At 39.5% G+C, this 18,758-nt stretch overlaps 1 long non-coding RNA gene across 1 annotated transcript; it reads left to right on the forward strand.

Annotated features, from left to right (window-relative positions):
• Positions 1–9,222: 9,222 nt before the first annotated feature.
• Positions 9,223–11,650, forward strand: LOC121787570. The gene is made up of 2 exons (XR_006047511.1): positions 9,223–10,749; positions 11,009–11,650. It is a non-coding gene; the product is annotated as an uncharacterized LOC121787570 (long non-coding RNA).
• Positions 11,651–18,758: the final 7,108 nt, after the last annotated feature.

The following is an 18,758-nucleotide window of genomic DNA, read 5'->3' on the forward strand; positions in this document are numbered from 1 at the left end:
AGTATAAGTGGGAGATTGTTGGGGTTTGTATGCTAAAAGATGCTTCGAGCATACATGCCTTTGTACAGTTAGCTTGTGCATGTAAACGAGAAACGTCACGTCCACTTGTTTTTATGAGAATAAATAATATAATATGGTGGTTTATTTATTGAAATATAAATAAACAAGTCTAAAGCTTCCTACTAAGAAGGTTAAAGTAGAGAATTTGATAAATTCTCATGGGTTATCCAGTTGAGGACTTGACCGGATCTAGTAAGAAGTAAAACGAGTTCACAACCTAGATAAGCCTTGGCTACCTATTGGTATGGTTGTAGTGTTTGTGATAATCCTCGGTAGAGGGTACTTGTTCTTGAGTGTCAACTTGTTCAACTCTCGGTAGTCGATACACATCCTCAGTGTTCCGTCCTTCTTCTTCACGAAGAGCACTGGTGCGCCCCATGGTGATACACTGGGTCGGATGAAATCCAGGTCTAGTAGTTCCTGTAGTTGTATCTTGAGTTCTTCTAACTCTCTAGGCGCCATTCTATATGGTGCCTTTGATACTGGGGCTGATCCTGGTTCCAGATCGATTGTGAACTCTAGCTGCCTGTTTAGCGGCAGTCCTGGTAGTGCTTTAGGAAAGACATCAGGAAATTCTCTTACCACTGCTACATTCTCTATCTTTCAGTCTTCCTTCTCTTATCCGTTCAGATAGACGAGGTATGCAGGGCATCCTTTCCTTATCATGGTGGTTGCTTGTAGTGCAGAAATTATGTACTTTTGTCGTCTCATGGAGACTCCGTGAAAGATTGTGGGTTCCTTCCCTGGGTATTGCAAGGCGATCTGCCTCTCTTTGCAACGAATAGTAGCGTAGTTCTCAGCTAACCAATCCATTCCTAATATGATATCGATGCTCCACATTAACATTCACATGCAAATTGTGAGCCACTAAGTTCAAGCTTCCCATAGTGAATTCTACGTTCGAACAAGTTCATGAGATGTCTATAAGGCCTCCTACGGGTGAGGGCACCCTCATCTTATGTTCCCATACCTGCCATATTGCCCTGCTCCTGGTTCCCTTGCTCAATCTTAGGCTGCTTCTGCCTCTGTGCAAAAGCTCTAGCCTGAGTGGAAAGCCTCTGGCGAAGCTACCGCTGGTGCTGTGGCACTGGGCGTGGGGGTGGGGCTGCTTTCCTCTCGGCTCAGCTTGAAGTGCCCGCAGTTGCAGATGCTGCCCCTGATAGTTCTGTCTTCCTCCCGTCCCTGTATTCTTGCCCAGATATTCCCTGGAAAAATGTCTACTTCTGCCACAGTTGAAACACTTGTCTGTCCCAGCCCTGCACTCCCCGTGATGGTTCTTTGAGCATTTAGCACAAGGAGGGGCCTTGGGTCGGTGCTCCATCATCTGATTTGGGGCAGGTTGTATCCCACCATTCTATGGTGGTTTCGGAGTACACTGTTGTTTCTTAGTCTCAGTTGGGGTACGATCTTCATCCCACTCCCTTTTCTCTCGGAAGTTTTGTTGTTGCTGCGGTGGTGGTGCGGCAACAATAGGCACAATTGACCTCTCCTTAGGCATAGCTGTCTCAATATCCAATGCTCGACTCAGCGATTCAGGGTATGGCAGTCCTCCATGGCTGGCCAAGGTCATCCTTATTTCGTGCCTCAGACCGGAACAAAACTTCTCAGCCATCTTTTCATCAGTATCAACTCTGCCAGGTGCATAGCGAGACATGTCGCAGAACATTTTGTCATACTCAGTTACAGACATTCTTCCTTGCTTCAGATTATAGAACTCCACTTCATTTGTCTTACGAGAACTCTTCGGAATATACTTGTCATACAGTCCAGCCTTAAATTCATCCCAAGTCATGAGAGCCAGTTGCTTGAGGGTCATGGTCTTCCTTCATGCCTCCCACTAGAAGTTGGTAGATTCCACCAACTGGAAGGTCACACAAGTAAGACGCTCTCTGTCGTTGCATTGAAGAAAGTTGAATATGCGCTCCACGGCGCGTACCCAATTCTCAGCTACCCATTAAACACCGGGGGATTCTGCTTTAGGAAGAGTTCCTCCACGCGCCGCTCTTGTGGTGGAGGAGGCGGCGGAGGAGGTGGTGGAGGTGGCATCTCTTCTCTTACTCCGTTTCCTAGTGGTACATTCTCTGGTATCTCCGCGTACCACCTTGGTCGTCTGACGCGTCGTGGTGGTGGCATTCTGATTAAAGTAGAAAAAGTTATCAAAAGGATTCATACTTGTCATTACGTCATGATCGCATACATTTGGATTCATTTCATGCATCACCTTGTATATAAGAGATAGGGAAATCAAATAGGGAAACAACATAGTTGAGAAACATCACATGTATTCATAGATTAAGGAAAATTGCCTCTAAAGAGGACTTAGTACATGTGAAGGGACAATGAAAAAAAAGGTTTCCTACATGGTTCGATACATAACAGAAAGAAACCATAACACCGATCTACTACAACAGACACATCTAAAGCCTGTCTAGCCAACCCTACTCGGAGTCGTCGTCCATGTCGGAGTCACTGCTGAGCCACACCGAGTCACCATACATAGTCCTTTGTAAGAGCACCTCAATCGGGGACAATAATTCCTCGGGGTATACTGATACCATCTATGGCACCACGGGAATGTAGAACCTGGTGGCCAAATCTCTCAAGTGCCCTGCCCGGAGGTACAACTCCCTATAGAAAACCAAGTCCATGGGGTGGAGGGGCTATTGTAGTACCTCGGGGTGGGGCTCCACTGGAGGTGGGGGTATCTCGGGTGGAGGTCCAACGGGCAGTGGGGGAACGAACCCTATCCCCGAGTCCGCGAGATCCTCGATCTGCGGCACCTCATTGTTCGGGTCATCCTCCTCCATCACGCCCCCTCCAGATCCTCCTCGGGATCATCCTCGGTGTCCTCCTCATCGGAGTCCTCATTACCGGACTCATCGTCGTCTGAACCCTCCTCATCTGGGTCCTCGTCATCATCTATGTTCCCCATGCCATTCCCCATAAGCTTGGACTCCTCGCCAGGGTCGTCATCGTCCCTGGAGCCATCCCCTACGGGCTTGAGCTCCTCATCGGAATCATTAGTGTCCTCACTCTCGTCTCAGCTCCTCTTGCTCGCGGGAGCTCGGGATGACTGTCCCTCATCATAGATCACGTCCGCACCCTGCATGAGGTCCTACGGCGGCAAGTTAAGGAACCTATCATCCCTGGGTGCTCGCGAGTCTGGTGGGGGCCTGTCGCCGAAATGGACACACCCAGCTGAAACCACGCTAAAAAATCTGGGCATATCCCCCACTAGCTCATAGGATAGGGGCTGAGACGCAATATGAAACTTGGCGGTGGTAGTGATCCAGTCCCGCCACTCCTCTAGGAACAGGTCAATGAGCCTAACAATGCCCTCATAGGCCTTCACCCTGTATCGGTTGGCCTTGTCCCACAATTTCCCGTAATGGGCAACAAACTCTACTAGTGAATCCCCATAGCAACGGCGATAAGTCCGATAGTAACGTACGACCGCCTCGAGAACCGCACGCTCGCTGAGAGGCCTACGGTGTGTATAACGCTGGCGTGCTATCTACACAAAAGGATAAGGGTTCTCAAAATAGCTCGTAAATAGAAGAATATAAGGAAAGTATAATATGCATGAAGTGGAGGGTATAAGAATAATCGTCGTGTCAAAAGAACATAAGGAGGTTTCCATGTGGAAGCTATAACATATAAACATCTGGTTCGACTAACATATGTGTCCCAAAAAAAAATTGGACATGTTCTCATTGAAAACATAAGGGTTGTATAATACGTCGTAGTTCGCATTTATTATTCCATATTTCATTAAAAATTAGGGGTTCGCCCTAACTTGCATGTTCTCATTGATTTCATCGCTTTCGAAAGCGGTAAAGGAATTGTTGTTCTACAATTACTTATTCATAAGCATTCTAGCCTAATATACTTTCTTAGGCGCTCTAGGTTTGCATACATAGTCCCGGATACTATTCATCAATATTTCCACAAACATGTTAAAAAATCACATAATTGATCATATGCAATACATAACACTTAGTATCACATTACAACTCATAGAGGTTCATAAAAACATTTTCTTCCTCATAAAGATTCATAAAAAACACATTTTCTTTTTTTCATAAAGATTCATAAAATACATTTTCTTAAAAAGAAAAGAGATTTAGTTTTTGCCTGACTAAGAATTATTTTTCTTAGAAACTTCAAGAAACATAGGTATTTACCTCCCTTGTTGCGGTTGAACGTGACGAGTCGAGGTGTTGAGTTCCTTTATGTTTAACATTTTATTCATATTCTAGTCTAGTACTATTATTCTAGACTAAGGCTTGAAAGAATGTTCTTGGGTCCAGAGCAAAAGAACATTGCTCTGATACCACTCTGTCACGACCACATCTCACTAGTGATAGTGAGCGTGGCTATAACGTGACTAAATCAACTTGAGGATAAAAGAGGTAGCATAAATGGAAAGTCAAGTCCAATCATTAATTTCGAGAAGCGGAAGTGATACATGGCAAAAACAAAAGTCAGAGTACGTCAACTAGGTTTAATAACTCCTAGTACAAAATATCTAATACAAAATATCGAAGAGATCAAGACAAAGAAGTATGTGTGAAGAAACACTACTTTGGGCTACCTAGTGCTACTTATTATTATTGTCATTTCTCAACACCTTCGCCTCCTCGTTCACGTTCAACCTGCATGTTAGAAAAGAAACATGCAGGGCTGAGTACTTGATATACTCAGTCGACATATTGCCAAAAATCATAAGTTTCATCAAAGTTTTGTCAGCCACAGTTGAGTGAACACGGGGTTTTACTTAAAAGGGCCCGCGTCACTAAAATTCCTTTAGTTCATAAAATTGATTGCGCAATCACATAAATGTAGATACCATATCTGAAACGTATGTGAACCAGGAATGTGGCCACATTCCACGACGGTCACTAGACCAGCCAACTCGAAGCCAGCTCACGATCCCCATATGTGTACACTAGTCCAAGTGGGGTTTGCAGTCCTACTGGGACCCAAATTCGATTTAACATAATTGGCATAGCCAAGCAGATAGGTATTCGTAAAAGCAAAACATGGCATGACAAACATGTATAGAAAAAATTCACATATTTATGCTAGAAGTCACATTTTGAAAAGAATGACCACCTCAAAAGCTATTTCTTTAGTCAAAAAGTTCCTTGATTTGTTCTTAAACGACGAGCGAAGACGCCCCTTTAAAAAATAAGAATAATACTTAATTAGGCTTAAGAAGCCAAATAAACTTAACGTGAATGCATCCTAAGTGCATGATCGTTTTATTCTTTCTCCTTATTTCATAGAAAAGTCCTTAAGCATTAATTAAATTGAGTGATTTAATTTATGTGGAGCTTTACAAATTATTCATTTAACAAGAGAGTCTTACCTCCTACGCAAAATTATATAAGCATTAGAATAAAATCCGGGAATCATATTTATCATCGTGGAAATAAACAATGGACCGTCAATTATTTGGTCGGGCAAAGAAACGTGATTTAATTAAGTTCTTATCCCAAACTTAAATTTTAAAGGATGGCCCAAATCCATACTTAAATTCTACCAGCCCACTTCCCCATTTAATTCTTTAGCCCATGCTTGAACTAAAAGGCCCAAAACTTAAAAGAGAAAAGCCCTACACTACTCATTCCATTCCCATAGGATTCTCACATTTCACAAAGTCAAAATTGGGGAGGAGGGAGCCCTAGCTTCGGAGGAGAGGTAGCGGCGCGGTACCTGTCCTTCGTTGTCCGCAGATCGCTGCTCTGGTAGGCGCTTCTCTTGCGCTGCCGGCAGCTTGCTCCCCCTTCTGTTCCATCTTTTTTCTATTATTAGAGTAATAACTACAAGACGAACTCCAATCGATCACCAGCTCCATGATTTGATGCAACTTAACCCAAAATTAAATATACAAATCGATAGAACAAATGAATAGGAACTGCATTGATGATGAGAGTTACACAAATGGAAACTTCAAATATAAATGGAAACAAAAGATATATTGATAAGATGAACATGATACATTCAACGGAGAATCACCGGATCACCGGATTCTCACGATGACCACAGCTCGCAAGCTCACACAATTTTCATGAATAAAATGAACAAAGCTGCTACTTCTATTTATATTCTCAGATCAACTGTTCCCTCTCTCGGTTCCTTCCCTTCTCTCTCTTAAGTTGTTGCAACAGCTACGCACAGCTATCCCTATGACGTGGCCTCATATCCTTGCTATCCCCACATTACGAAATCGACTTCACGATTCTTAAGTTGGCTCGCTTCTCTTCCACTCTTATTGAAACGACGTCACATGCAACCAACACATGGGTTATTTACTTAGCTAGAAAATACTTGCAACAATCCACCCCCCTTAAGCTTCATCGTCCGCGATGAAGCCTGGAAAACAACAACTTTGATTTCCTCGTTGAACTCCCACGTGGTGCCAGCTAACGAACTATGTACCCAATGAACAACCCATTGAGCCACAAGCTGATTTTGTATCCAAGCTGTTGCATACTCCAATTGAAGATTAAGATTGGCTTCACGATCTCGGAGAAGAATGTCTATTGCCCCAACATTTGAATTCCCTTGAAAATACAACATATATATGCACCGGGGTAATCTTTCTCTAATCTCATATTCACCCAAGGCTTAGAAAACCAAATGAGCAGCCACTCCAATGAAGGATAATGATTTTGCACAACTGACCCGAGATATACCCCATCTATAAAATACTCTAAAATAGATGGGAAAGGTTTCTTAAATAAATAAAATGAAATTTTATTTTCTCTTTTTTCTTTCATTTACAATACAAATAAATTGAATTTGATACCCTTCCATTTCTTGGTATTTTCGTTCCTATTCAATTTATTAATTCGGCTCATACGAAATCCAAATAAATCTAAGAATCCCAACACTTCCTCAAGCCTTTTGAATTGCAGTCCATAACCAATTTCATTGGATCAAACATTGAAAGAACTATTGCAGCTTGGCCATGACTACCAAGACACTTCGAAAAATAACCCAAGGCCCTTGTCGTCCAAAAACACAGGGACTTACTTAACGTGCCCGCAGCCAATGCAACCATGTCTATGGTATAATTTTCACACTTTCCTTGAAGCTTCCATCCAGCCATTGTTCCTTGTTGCTATCATCATGTGTCTGGGTTGAAGCAATGATAATAAGGTCCACCATCTTCAACTAAAGCTTACTTGGGGTGATTTTATCGGAATATGTAGCACTTCCAAGGCCATCAACAGTCGGTACCATAAGCTTCATCTTCACCATGGGCTTAGGAAAATGAATTAACTGCCCCCACACTACTCCACTTCCAGTCTTTTTATACACTCAAATCTGTTGTACTCCAAGGCACAACTGCAAACTTCAACATTGTGCAGCGAACTTGGAGAGATCGCTGAGCTCCTTCCTTCTTGTAAACGAACACTATCGCTGTTAGCCACTGAAAATAGACACTCTTGTTGACTGAACAGCAAGGCAAAGAGAAAGAAGTCCTCATTTTCTTTTATGTTTTCCCAATGGTCATAAACCATGAAACCTTCAACTAGATTCATCCTATTTCGTGAAGCACAACGAAAAGCATCACCAAATGAAAACCTCTTTAAACCCATCAACGCTCCAAACACATTACATGCGAAATCTGACATGGGAAACACTCCATCAAATAGATCATGTCGCTGCTCACCACTCCTCTGATCAGGTTGCATTTCCACCAATGTAGACTCATTTTCCACTAAATTCCCGAATGTCCTCTAGCATCGGAGATGCTAAATCCCCCACGCCCCAAAAAACCGTTACTATGATCATCAAACCCCTCATATAGCTCATCATCACGTTGAGCCACGAGCTTCATCTTCACATTGGGTTTAGGAAACTGGACTAATAGCTTTTTTAATGATAGAAAGATGAGGAAGCTTGAATTTACCTTTTGGGCATTTCCTCAAGCACGTGATTGAAGGAAGCTTCTCTGATTTTGCGATCCAAATTCCTCCGATTCTTTCCCAGACTTCTCCACTTTGGGATAGTCCTTTGATTCTAGCGATGAACTCAAAAAGTAAAGCTCTGAATCAATGCCATTTACTGTCATTCTTGTCCCATTCCACGATGTCATCTTATCGAACCCCCCCTCGGCAATTTTGGGAAGCTCCAACACTGTCACCAAATTTCTTATTGGATAATCCAAAATTTCCATCGCTTCTTTTTGATTCCCCAAGCTTCCGTCGGTCTGTACCACTTGAGATTCATGGCTGTCGGAGTCCAGATCCATCGTTGCTATTGCTTGGTGGACGTCCCAGCCTTCGTCTCGTGATTTAAGGTTGTCAGATCCGGGGCGATCGACTTGCGCCAGTTCGAGCTCCTATGTTTTCTGCACTGGAGACCAATTACACTCCAATTACTCAAAATCAGTGTTGCAATAGCTGCTGGAGTTCGCATCCGTTGTCTCCATCGATCGACCTTGGCTCGAGATGCTTAGATCTAGAATTGCTTTCTTCAGTGCGTCGAATTTAGCATCCATGCGACGCCAGTGAGCCTCACATTGAGCCTCCAATTTTTGCCATAGGATCCTTATTTGTTGATCATCCTCTTCTTCAACACGTGATGATTCCTTATCTGCGGCTGCAACTTCTCCCCCAGGCTTTGAGGAGATGATATTTCGAAGTAGTTGCATATTCTTCTCCCATCGAGCATCGGATTGTTGTGATTCCAGCTTCCATCGATTCTCTGTGATTCCGGCATCGAACTGCTGTGATTCAAGCCGTCTTTCCCCTCCGAGGATCGACGACTCTGATACCAATTGTTGCATCTTTTTTCTATTATCAGAGTAATAATCACAAGACGAACTCCAATCGATCACCACCTCCATGATTTGATGCAACTTAACCCAAAATCAAATATACAAATCGATAGAACAAATGAATAGGAACTGCATTGATGATGAGAGTTACACAAATGGAAACTTCAAATGTAAATGGAAACAAAAGATATAATGATAAGATGAACACGATACATTCAACGGAGAATCACCGGCTTACCGGATTCTCACGATGACCACAGCTCGCAAGCTTACACAATTTTCGTGAATGAAATGAACAAAGCTGCTACTTCTATTTATATTCTCAGCTCAACCGTTCCCTCTCTCTGTTCCTTCCCTTCTCTCTCTTAAGTTGTTGCAACAGCTACGCACAGCTGTCCCTATGACGTGGCCTCATATCCTTGCTATCCCCACATTACGAAATCGACTTCACGATTCTTAAGCTGGCCCGCTTCTCTTCCACTCTTATTGAAACGACGTCACATGCAACCAACACATGGGTTATTTACTTAGCTAGAAAATACTTGCGACACCTTCTTCTGGTTTCACAAAATCCCAAATCAAAAACCCTAAAACACAAGACAGCCCCAAATTGATAGAAAACCCTAAATTGATAATGGTGAAGCAGCGCCTCCATCTCTGCGAGACATCTCCGGGCATCAAATTCCCGGATTATCTCTCTCATCCTCGGCTTCTTTACAGTATCGCTGCCAGCGCGGGGACCCGGCGATTCCCGACGCCGTCTCTTGACTCAGCGACAACGTCGCTCCTCCATCCGGCTCCTTCTCGGCTATTTAACAGCGGTGCGGTATCGCCGTCTGCCGCCAGTCAGTTCCGCCGACGCCGCACGGCTAAGGCCCCGCCGCTTCCCGACTCGGAGGAACAGTCACTGCTGTCCCGTGACCTATGGCAACTTCCGGGCTCCGTCGATGCTCGCTCGTCGTCGGGCAGCCCTTCAGTTGTCGGCCTAAAGCTAAGTCCTCTGCCGTAGCCTATTCCTCTTTTATTTACTTCGATTCTTAATGATTGTGAGTTAGTTTCTGCTCTTACGTGAGTTTCATAGCTGAGGAAAAAAGTGAAAGTTTGTTGGGTGAGGAAAGGCTTAAGCTTCTTGTTCTTGTGCTTACTGTGGTGTGCATTAGAAGTAAAAGTAAGGCTTTAAATTTTCTTATCCTATGCATGATGTTCGACACGAGGCAGAGGTCGTGGAAGTGTTTTACTGTTTCTTCCATTTATTTTATCAAGATTTTGAAGTGGGGCTCTAACATGCTTGAGGTTTTAGTTACTACATGATGACATGAAACTAGTCGGGGAAGAGGATGGAGGTGTATTACCTCTTGAAGTAGCTACTGATTCTTTTCCTCTGCTCCTAGAACTCACCGCTTTCCCACTTGTTTTTCTGGTTCCTTGTTGATAAGTTAGGGAAAGGGTGAGCTTGGGTTTGAGCATAAAGAATTTGTGGAATGGAAGAAAAATAGCATTACCTATGGGTAGTAGGAACTGCCTGCAAGAACTCTGCAGAACTCTACTCCAAGCGATCTCACTCTCAACTTGCTTTTGTGGCTGAATTTTCAAAGTGTGTGGGGGGAAAGTTCATAGGTGGCGTGGAGGGGGTTTTTATAGGCAAAGAGTGTACTCGTGAGGCTTTAATTGGAGCTGTTGTATTGTTTTGTTCTCTTCCTGCAGCAAATCTCCCTTTTCTTTGATTTTGCAGCAACTTTAACTGGAATTTGGTGGCGATCTTTGAGATAAGGACTAATGCATTTATGTTATTTGTTGGTTTCTTTTCTTTTCTTCAGATGTACATGGTGGAGAGGGAAGAAGTGCTGGTGCTGTTTTGGGGAGGATATTGCAGGCATTGACTTGCCCCTTTTTTGGTAAGTCCTTGGTCTACATAACTGCCATCATTCCTTAAGTGTAGGCTGCTGGCTGTCATAGTACTTCTAGGTGTTTAAAGTCTCTCTCTTTTCCTTTGTTCTAACATAGCTGCTGTTGAGAGAGGGGGTATTAGGGAGCTGACTTGCCATTCTCTAACTCCCTCTTTAATAAAGTCTTGTTGTTTCATTCCTTCAAAAGGGATGTCCCTTAAATTCCTCTTGTTTTTTAGACATTTAATGTTTTGTTTGCATATTGCAGTGATGGGAAAACTGGGTTGTTAGTCAGGTGATAAGGCTCGTTTCATGCATTGGTTTAGGGTGATATTACATATTTTTTGGGGAGATAATGCACAAATTTGAGATTAAATGTGCAGGTATCTGCTGGGTCAAGTAGATGCTGCAAACTGACCGAGCAGATGCAGAATGAGTAGAAAAGGAGTAAAAATGTCGAAAATCCGCTAGGTCAAGGAGAATTATTAGGAGAGCAGGTAGTGCAAGGAAAAGGACAAAAGAGAGAGAATTCAAAGACACCCTTATTTTAAGGGTACAAACATCAAATCATGAAGAGCATAACCTAGGGATTTGAGCTTGAAGCCTCCTTGTATAAAGGGACTAACATGAATGAAGAAGGTAACGCTTAAGGCTATCCTAGTTTAGGTAGGAAGCTCTTATAGGCGCTTAATGCCATTGCTATCTTAGTTTAGTGTAGATAGTTAACTGCTTTCTTAACTTAGTTCAATGGTATCGACGGGGAATTCACGACTCCGGTGTTGGATCCTTGCTTTTTTTACCGCTTTTGAGACGCTGTAATTAGATCTCGAGTTTCATTGGAGGAATTGACAACTCCGCCGTTGGATCTCGACTTATTTCCAATTTTATAAAGCTTTTGTGTTTATTTTCATGTTGATGATGTTATTTACTCATGTTTCTTGGATGTTTTTCGCAATTGGTGACTTAGATGTTTAGATTCATGATGTTTACATGATTTCTAGTAGTTTAGATGTTGAGATTTAGTTATTCACGTGCTTGATTTCTGGGATCTGTTAGTTTAGGTGATGCATGCAAGGTAAATCTGTGTTCATTTCGCTTTCTGCTAGACTGAGGAGAGTAGATCTGATATCCTAGCTTGAATTTCGTGTTCACGTCTTGATTTCAAAGCATGCCCGGTTTCTCTTCGTCAATGGCGTCCAATGCTCTGTTTTAGCTTAGATACACGAAGAAGATGAAGTAAGAGGTTGTTAGACTTCAGATATGCTTTTTTGCTTTTGCTTTTGCTTTATGCTTTTCACAGCTTTTGCATCTTTGTCTGCTTATTTTGGGTAAGTTTCAGCATGTTCCTTTAGTTACAGGTGTTCTAGGTCCTAGTCTCTGTGGTTCGACCCCGCTCTTGCCGCTATACTTTGTAATATTAGTTGCATTAGTGGGAAAATTATAAATCTTGTTGAAAGGAGGGACACGTGCACACGACACACGTGCAAAACCCCTCTCTTCAGCAGACCTTTCGAGACATGGGCCTGTTGCCCTGGGCCAGACGGGCCGATCAGACACAGGTCGCGGTTTGGGCTTGAAAAAAAAAGAGAGGCCCGAAGTGTAGCAAAAGGGCTTTTAGTTTCTTAGCCTTCTTGGCTCATTCATAAATATTTTGTAATAGCATAGTATCTCATACTCTTTTCTTTCCATTCATAAATTCACCCGTGAGATGATCATGTAGATTAATGTATTATTTGGGATGATTTACATTCTTTCCCAAGGTTCCTTATATTTCATAAACATATATTAGATTGTTTTAATTTGATTATCACTTTAACTTTTGTTTTGCGAACTAACAACATTAAGTATCAACAAAAGGGTAACAAGTTCCATTTAATTCAACGAAGCATAAGAGTGACACCTCTCTAGTTCGACGTTAAACATAACGAAAGAGGGGGAAAAAGGGCGGGTATTACAATTTCTTAGTTTATGCAAATATTATTGATATTGTTTATTTAATCAGAAGCCACTTTGACTCATCAATATGTGAGAGTTTTTCGCAACTCAATCATGGTATCTTGGGTGGTAGTAATTGAATAACATGAAAATACCAGAATATTATTTCATAGAATTCGCGTGTCCATTATGGTATGATTTTATTCCTAACAGGTGTTTGAAAACTGAATTTATTATTCAAAAAACTGCGTAGTTGGAATTTTATTCCATAAATAATAAATAAAGTCACAAACTAGAAAACTCTTTGGAGAATTAATTTAATTCAAGTCACATAACAGACAAAGAATTAAATTAATGGATTAAGATAATCTTAAACGCGGGAAATATTATAAAATAAAATGGAACCCAAGTTCTTCACAATTTGGTAATTTAGATGGGAGTTCAATATTATCCTTCAGTGGAACAAAATAATATTCCATCGGATAATATATTAAATTATGGGTTAAATGATTTAATTAGAATTTTATCTCATGGGTGAACCCAACATCTAATTCATTCCATGGATTCCCATTCTAGCCCAAACCAAGTCCAACTTAAAAATTGTGAGAAGAGCTGAGAAAATCTAGAACACACAATTCACAACTCTCAAACCCTAACCCACAACTCTCAAAATCTAGAAAATCTAGAACACACAATTCACAACTCTCAAACCCTACCCTAGCCGCCGTTAACTCGGCCACTCTCTCTCCCTAAAGCTCGATTTTGGAGCCACACCTAAAGGGAGATCTAGGTTGGTTTTGTATTGTCTTGTTCATTCTAATCCATAGAATTGAATCGAGATAAATTGTTTTGTGTATTGTTCTTCCTAGATCTCATCACACTATTATTCATTCTTCAAGATCCGCCCACACAGATGAATAATCAAGGACGTGGGAATAGAATGGAAGATTTGTGGTCAAGAAATCAAGGATTACCGGGGGATGCAGCTAGCAACGTCAATCCTTCAATGGATAAAGAAGTAACAATCAAATCTACATCAAATAACATGTTTATGTGTGTTTGAATGTGTTTTTCTATTGATCTAGAATATTTGCATGAAATTGGAATTGAATACGTAGTCACCTAAATAGATCCGTAAGGATCTATTTGTTTTATGTGCCTTCCGTTGCGGTAACCCCAACACCTTAGTGGGACGGAAGTAATATATTTTATGGATGGAAGAATAAGAAAATAGTTCATACTTTTCAGGGACAGAGTCTGGTCCCTATTAGAAGTCTCATTTTTGACCGACATGAGTTTTAAAAAGAATGACTTTGTAAATGAAAGCGGCAGAGAAAGTCAGTAGAATATGCGCCCTACTTTTATATATTAATTTTATATTAAAATATGAGTGAATTAAGTTAGTGGAATGAGAGGTATATCAACTAAAAAAACGTAAAAGTGGAATGAGACTTCTAATGAGGACATAACGAGGACCACAAGGAGTAAATCGAAATATATATTCAAATAAAGTCAAACGGTGGGCCACCATACATACATCCATTTATGTCATTTGCATCATGTCATTGTTGTTTTTCTTTTCTCCCTCGACAAAGCGCTCCCACACGATAATAGCTGATGTCTAATTTTAGCACTCGTGTTTCAACAACTAAATAGCAAGCGAGTTCAATAATTAACTCCTAATGTTACCATTACTGCAAGATAACAACTTTGTTTGTAAGAATTAAGGTGCTAGTCTACAAAGATTTGTAGGTAAAGTTTGTTTAACTCAAGCTTATGATATTTAGATGAGTGTCTGAGCTAATTATTTATTTCCATAAACAAAGTTGATAGGTTTATTTGAATCACGTGTTTTTTTTAATCACTTTTGCACTGTAGTGGAATATATTTACATGTGTAGATGCGAGTTTTAGTGAGAAAATGATGGAAATCCGCGAAGAATACAAGTAGGAGCGTCCGGAGTAGAGAAGATGAAAAAAGGTTTCTGCAAACTGATGAGGATGATCAATTGGTTCTAGATGCCCATGCCACGAAGTTGGCTAATTTAAGAATATGAGCTAAATAAGTCGAGCTTTTTGGAGTTAATCTAGTTTAGTTTTAGCTTTTATTTTAATTCCTTAGTTAGTTTTAGTCTAGCATAACTTAATTCTCTCTCCTTACTTTGTTTTTACTTTCGAACTATATGTCTCCTAGTTCTAAAACTCTCATATTATGTTCTTAGTTAAATTTCTACTTTAGCTTATGAATGTGGTCGTCTTTCTACTTCGTTGTTATGAATTTATGATGTTTTTGCTTTTGAATTTGAAGCGCATTTAAGGTTAAGTTGTTAGGTATGTTGTTGGTGTAGCATTTATTCTTCTTAGTCCAAGTGTTCTCAAGTCTCGTTAGTTGTCCTTCATTTATATCTCGTTACCCTTCTTAAGAAACACAATTGTTCTTCATTTCTTATTCACCAAGTTCATCTTCATCTTTGTTTAATACTACATCCGTCTCACAATAAAAGTCACATTTTTTTCATTTGGGTTCATCCCAATAAGAGTTACATTTGACTTTTATCATAAATGATAAATAAGACATACATTCCACTAACTCACTTCACTTACATCTAATATAAAACCAATATAAAAAAGTGGACATCATATTTTACTAACCTTTTCAACCCACTATTCTTTACATTTCTTAAAACTCGTGCCCACACCAAATGTGACTTCTATTGTGGGACGGAGAGAGTATTAGTGTATTGTAATCGGCTTGTTTCGTGCACATTCTTACTTGTAAAAGAATTAATTTAATGGATACGTACTGACATCTTAGATCCGGGAAATATTATAAATCAAAATGGAACTAAGATTATTCGTTATTTTCGGATTAGACGGAAAGACAATATTATTTATACAGTGGTACAAAATAATATTCCATTGAATATATATTAAATTATGGATGTAATTAATTTAATTAAGACATATTCAATGGGTTAGCTCAAGTTCAACCTCCATGGAACTCTAACCTAGCCCATATTCAACTCTATAAATAGGGATGGAATGAAGATAGAAATATAACCTCCACATTAAAGAGAAACCCTAGAGTGTAGAGAGTAGAGAGGCAGCAACACTTTTGTGTGAGACAGAAATTTTCGGTTCTCTCCTAATTCATGGAAGAAATGGAATTCTTTTGTATTCTTCTTCACTAGATATAGGTTCTTGTCCTCATTACCATCAATTCACATACGTTTAATTTGAGATTTGCCTATGCAAATGGATGCACATAAGTTTGGCAATATGTAGAAGATTCAAAGTAGAGTTACGATACGTGGAGAAGGTGCAAATCAAAAGGCACATATTCTTATCTAATTTAATTTGCCTTCGTGTGTAAATATATGTGATATATTCATAGATCTATGTATTTTACACATAAAACGATTTTATGCTCATAATCACCTAAATAGATCCGTAGGGATCCGTTTGCTTTTTGCATATTTCTGTTGTGCAACATTAACACGATTCACATCACATTTTCCTTAAATACTCCTCCAATCCTAGAACGGTACCACATGCACGACACATATAAGTATGTAGCGCGCTCTTCAAGAAGTAACTTTTCCCTCTTCCGCAAGCTAGAAATCCCTTCATTTGTTTATTGTAGATCCACAGATTGGCAAACTTGGGCAATATGGAACAATTAGATCCGCCTTCACAACTGCACTACCCTTCTTCCACTTCTCTACTTCATGCGCTCTCACTCATCCTTACCAATATCACACCAAATCCATGCCACCAATGCATCTACACATACAAATAAACCCATTAAACACATAGAAAGTGATCGAAAATACGTACCAAAAATCAACCTATCGAAGCCTCAGAGAAGTTCAGTACATATATTTCATATTCAGAATCGATTCCATGCCAGAGTTACAATCTTCAGTCCTAATTTTGGCACTGACAACGATACTTCTGATTCGTACTCATGTTGCGATAGTATTAATTCCACCTCTCGTGGAACTAACAAAGAAATCAATACCATGTGTCATTCCAGAGTTCGAGCTATTAAGTAGAGAGATAGATCGAACCAAGAAGAAAGGTTCAATGATATGCCCTAGTCTTTCAAGTTGCGCACGAGATGTCTTAAGATTCAGTTACAAAAGTTATAGTATATACTTAACTTGCATGTTAGAGGGCCGAAACAAGACAATTTATTAAGTTGAATCGTGAAGAAGTATTTTGGTTGCGACAAGGAATACTATTCATGATTTGAGGACAGATCAATCTGAAGAAACGAGGAACGATGCATACATAGTTGGAATTAATTAGATTAATTTCTTTCCCTTCTATAAATTAGGGTTTCCTAAATTCCTTAATTATTTTGGTATTTGTTTGATTTCCTAGTTTGTAGAGATATTAGTGTTGGCAACAACATGAGGAGGGTCAAGAAGTCTTTGGTAGATCGAAAACCTACCTAAAGATTTTAGTGCTACCTGAAACCCATGGGCTGATCAGAATAGCCCGCTAAATTTAGAGGGTTTGGGTTAAAAATTTACAACCCGATAAAATCACAATTTGAATAGCTCACAACTGGAATAGGGTTGGCCTAGTGGGTTAGACCTAAGTTTAACTTTTAATTATTCTTCCAATATATTTGACAACTAATTCGATACTTTAGTGATGATTTGTACTCTCTCCGTTTTCTAAATATAGGAACTTTAGAAACGATATGAATTCTAATACAAAATTGATAAGGTAAGAGAGATGAAGAGAAAATGTAGTGAAATTAGTAATAGTGGATTGTGCCATTTTCTAAAATGAAAAGTTTCTATTTACTAGGAAACAAACCCAAAAAAAGAATTTATATATTTTAAAAATGGAGAGAGGGAGTAAAATATAACTAATTATAAAAAAAACAACCATCCATTTTGTATTTAATATACATATTTATTATATTTTTTAATATAATAATAGATTAATGAATTAGTATTCAAACTTATTATAAAAATATTTGAATTTTAAAATACTTATACTTTAAATTTCTTTAAATATATTTATGTTTTATTTTATTTGTACAAATCATAAATTAGTACTCTATGTGTCTCAAAGTATATGTCAAACTTTCCTTTTTAATTTATTTCACAAAAAATATTGAATTTCATTTTTTTTAAAGTTCTCTCTACATTAATATGAAAATATATTTTCTCTCTCCACTTAACTCACAAAACTTCTCTTTAAATCTCGTGCCTTCATCCAAATATGACATCTATTATGGGACAGATGAAGTATTTAGTCATGTTTGAATCCAATCATATACTCAAAACTATCATTATTAAATGTTTTACAATTTATAATGTGCCTAATTTTCATCATTACGTATCAGCCTGGTGAGCTAGCCCGGCACACGAACATATAAGATCAGGATTGAAATTTTCCAACTTGATTAGCCCGTACATGATTAACTCGCATTCCAAGTAGGGCTGACTCAAAACTGTTGGATTGCCCGATTTACATCCCTCTATCCTTGGATATATGCAATAAGTTCGGGTAAGTTGTAACTATTATCGGCTTAATTCTTACTCCCTCCATCCACCAATAAACGTTCCGTTTTGCCATTTCCTCTGTCCACCAATAAAAGTCTCATTTACTTTTTAACATTTTTGATAATGGATCTCACTTCCACTTACTTTTTGCCACTCATATTTTATTGTAAAATTAATATAGGATAACAGTAAGAATCACCTTCTACTAACCTTTTCCACCCAATTATTATTAATATTTTTTAAATCCGTGTCATGTAAAATGTTGACTTATTCGTGGACGGAGAGAGCAGGGGCGGATTTACATGGATGGTTGGTGGGGCATTTGTCCCTCAAAAGTTTATACCAATGGTAATTTTTTACAAATTTAAAATTTTATTTTATATTCTCCTTTAAATGCCCTTTTCAGTACTTATTTATAAATATATTTTTGCTCCTCCACGTCAAATCCTGGCTTCTGGGAGAGAGTATCTCTATAATCTTTAGTCTCTCATTTAAACTGTTTTCATCTTGAATCCAAACAGTATGAGGTTAGACTACGTGTAGCAATGACAGATACAAA

This window comes from Salvia splendens, chromosome 22, assembly GCF_004379255.2.
Source record: "Salvia splendens isolate huo1 chromosome 22, SspV2, whole genome shotgun sequence".
Classification (NCBI taxonomy): domain Eukaryota; kingdom Viridiplantae; phylum Streptophyta; class Magnoliopsida; order Lamiales; family Lamiaceae; genus Salvia; species Salvia splendens.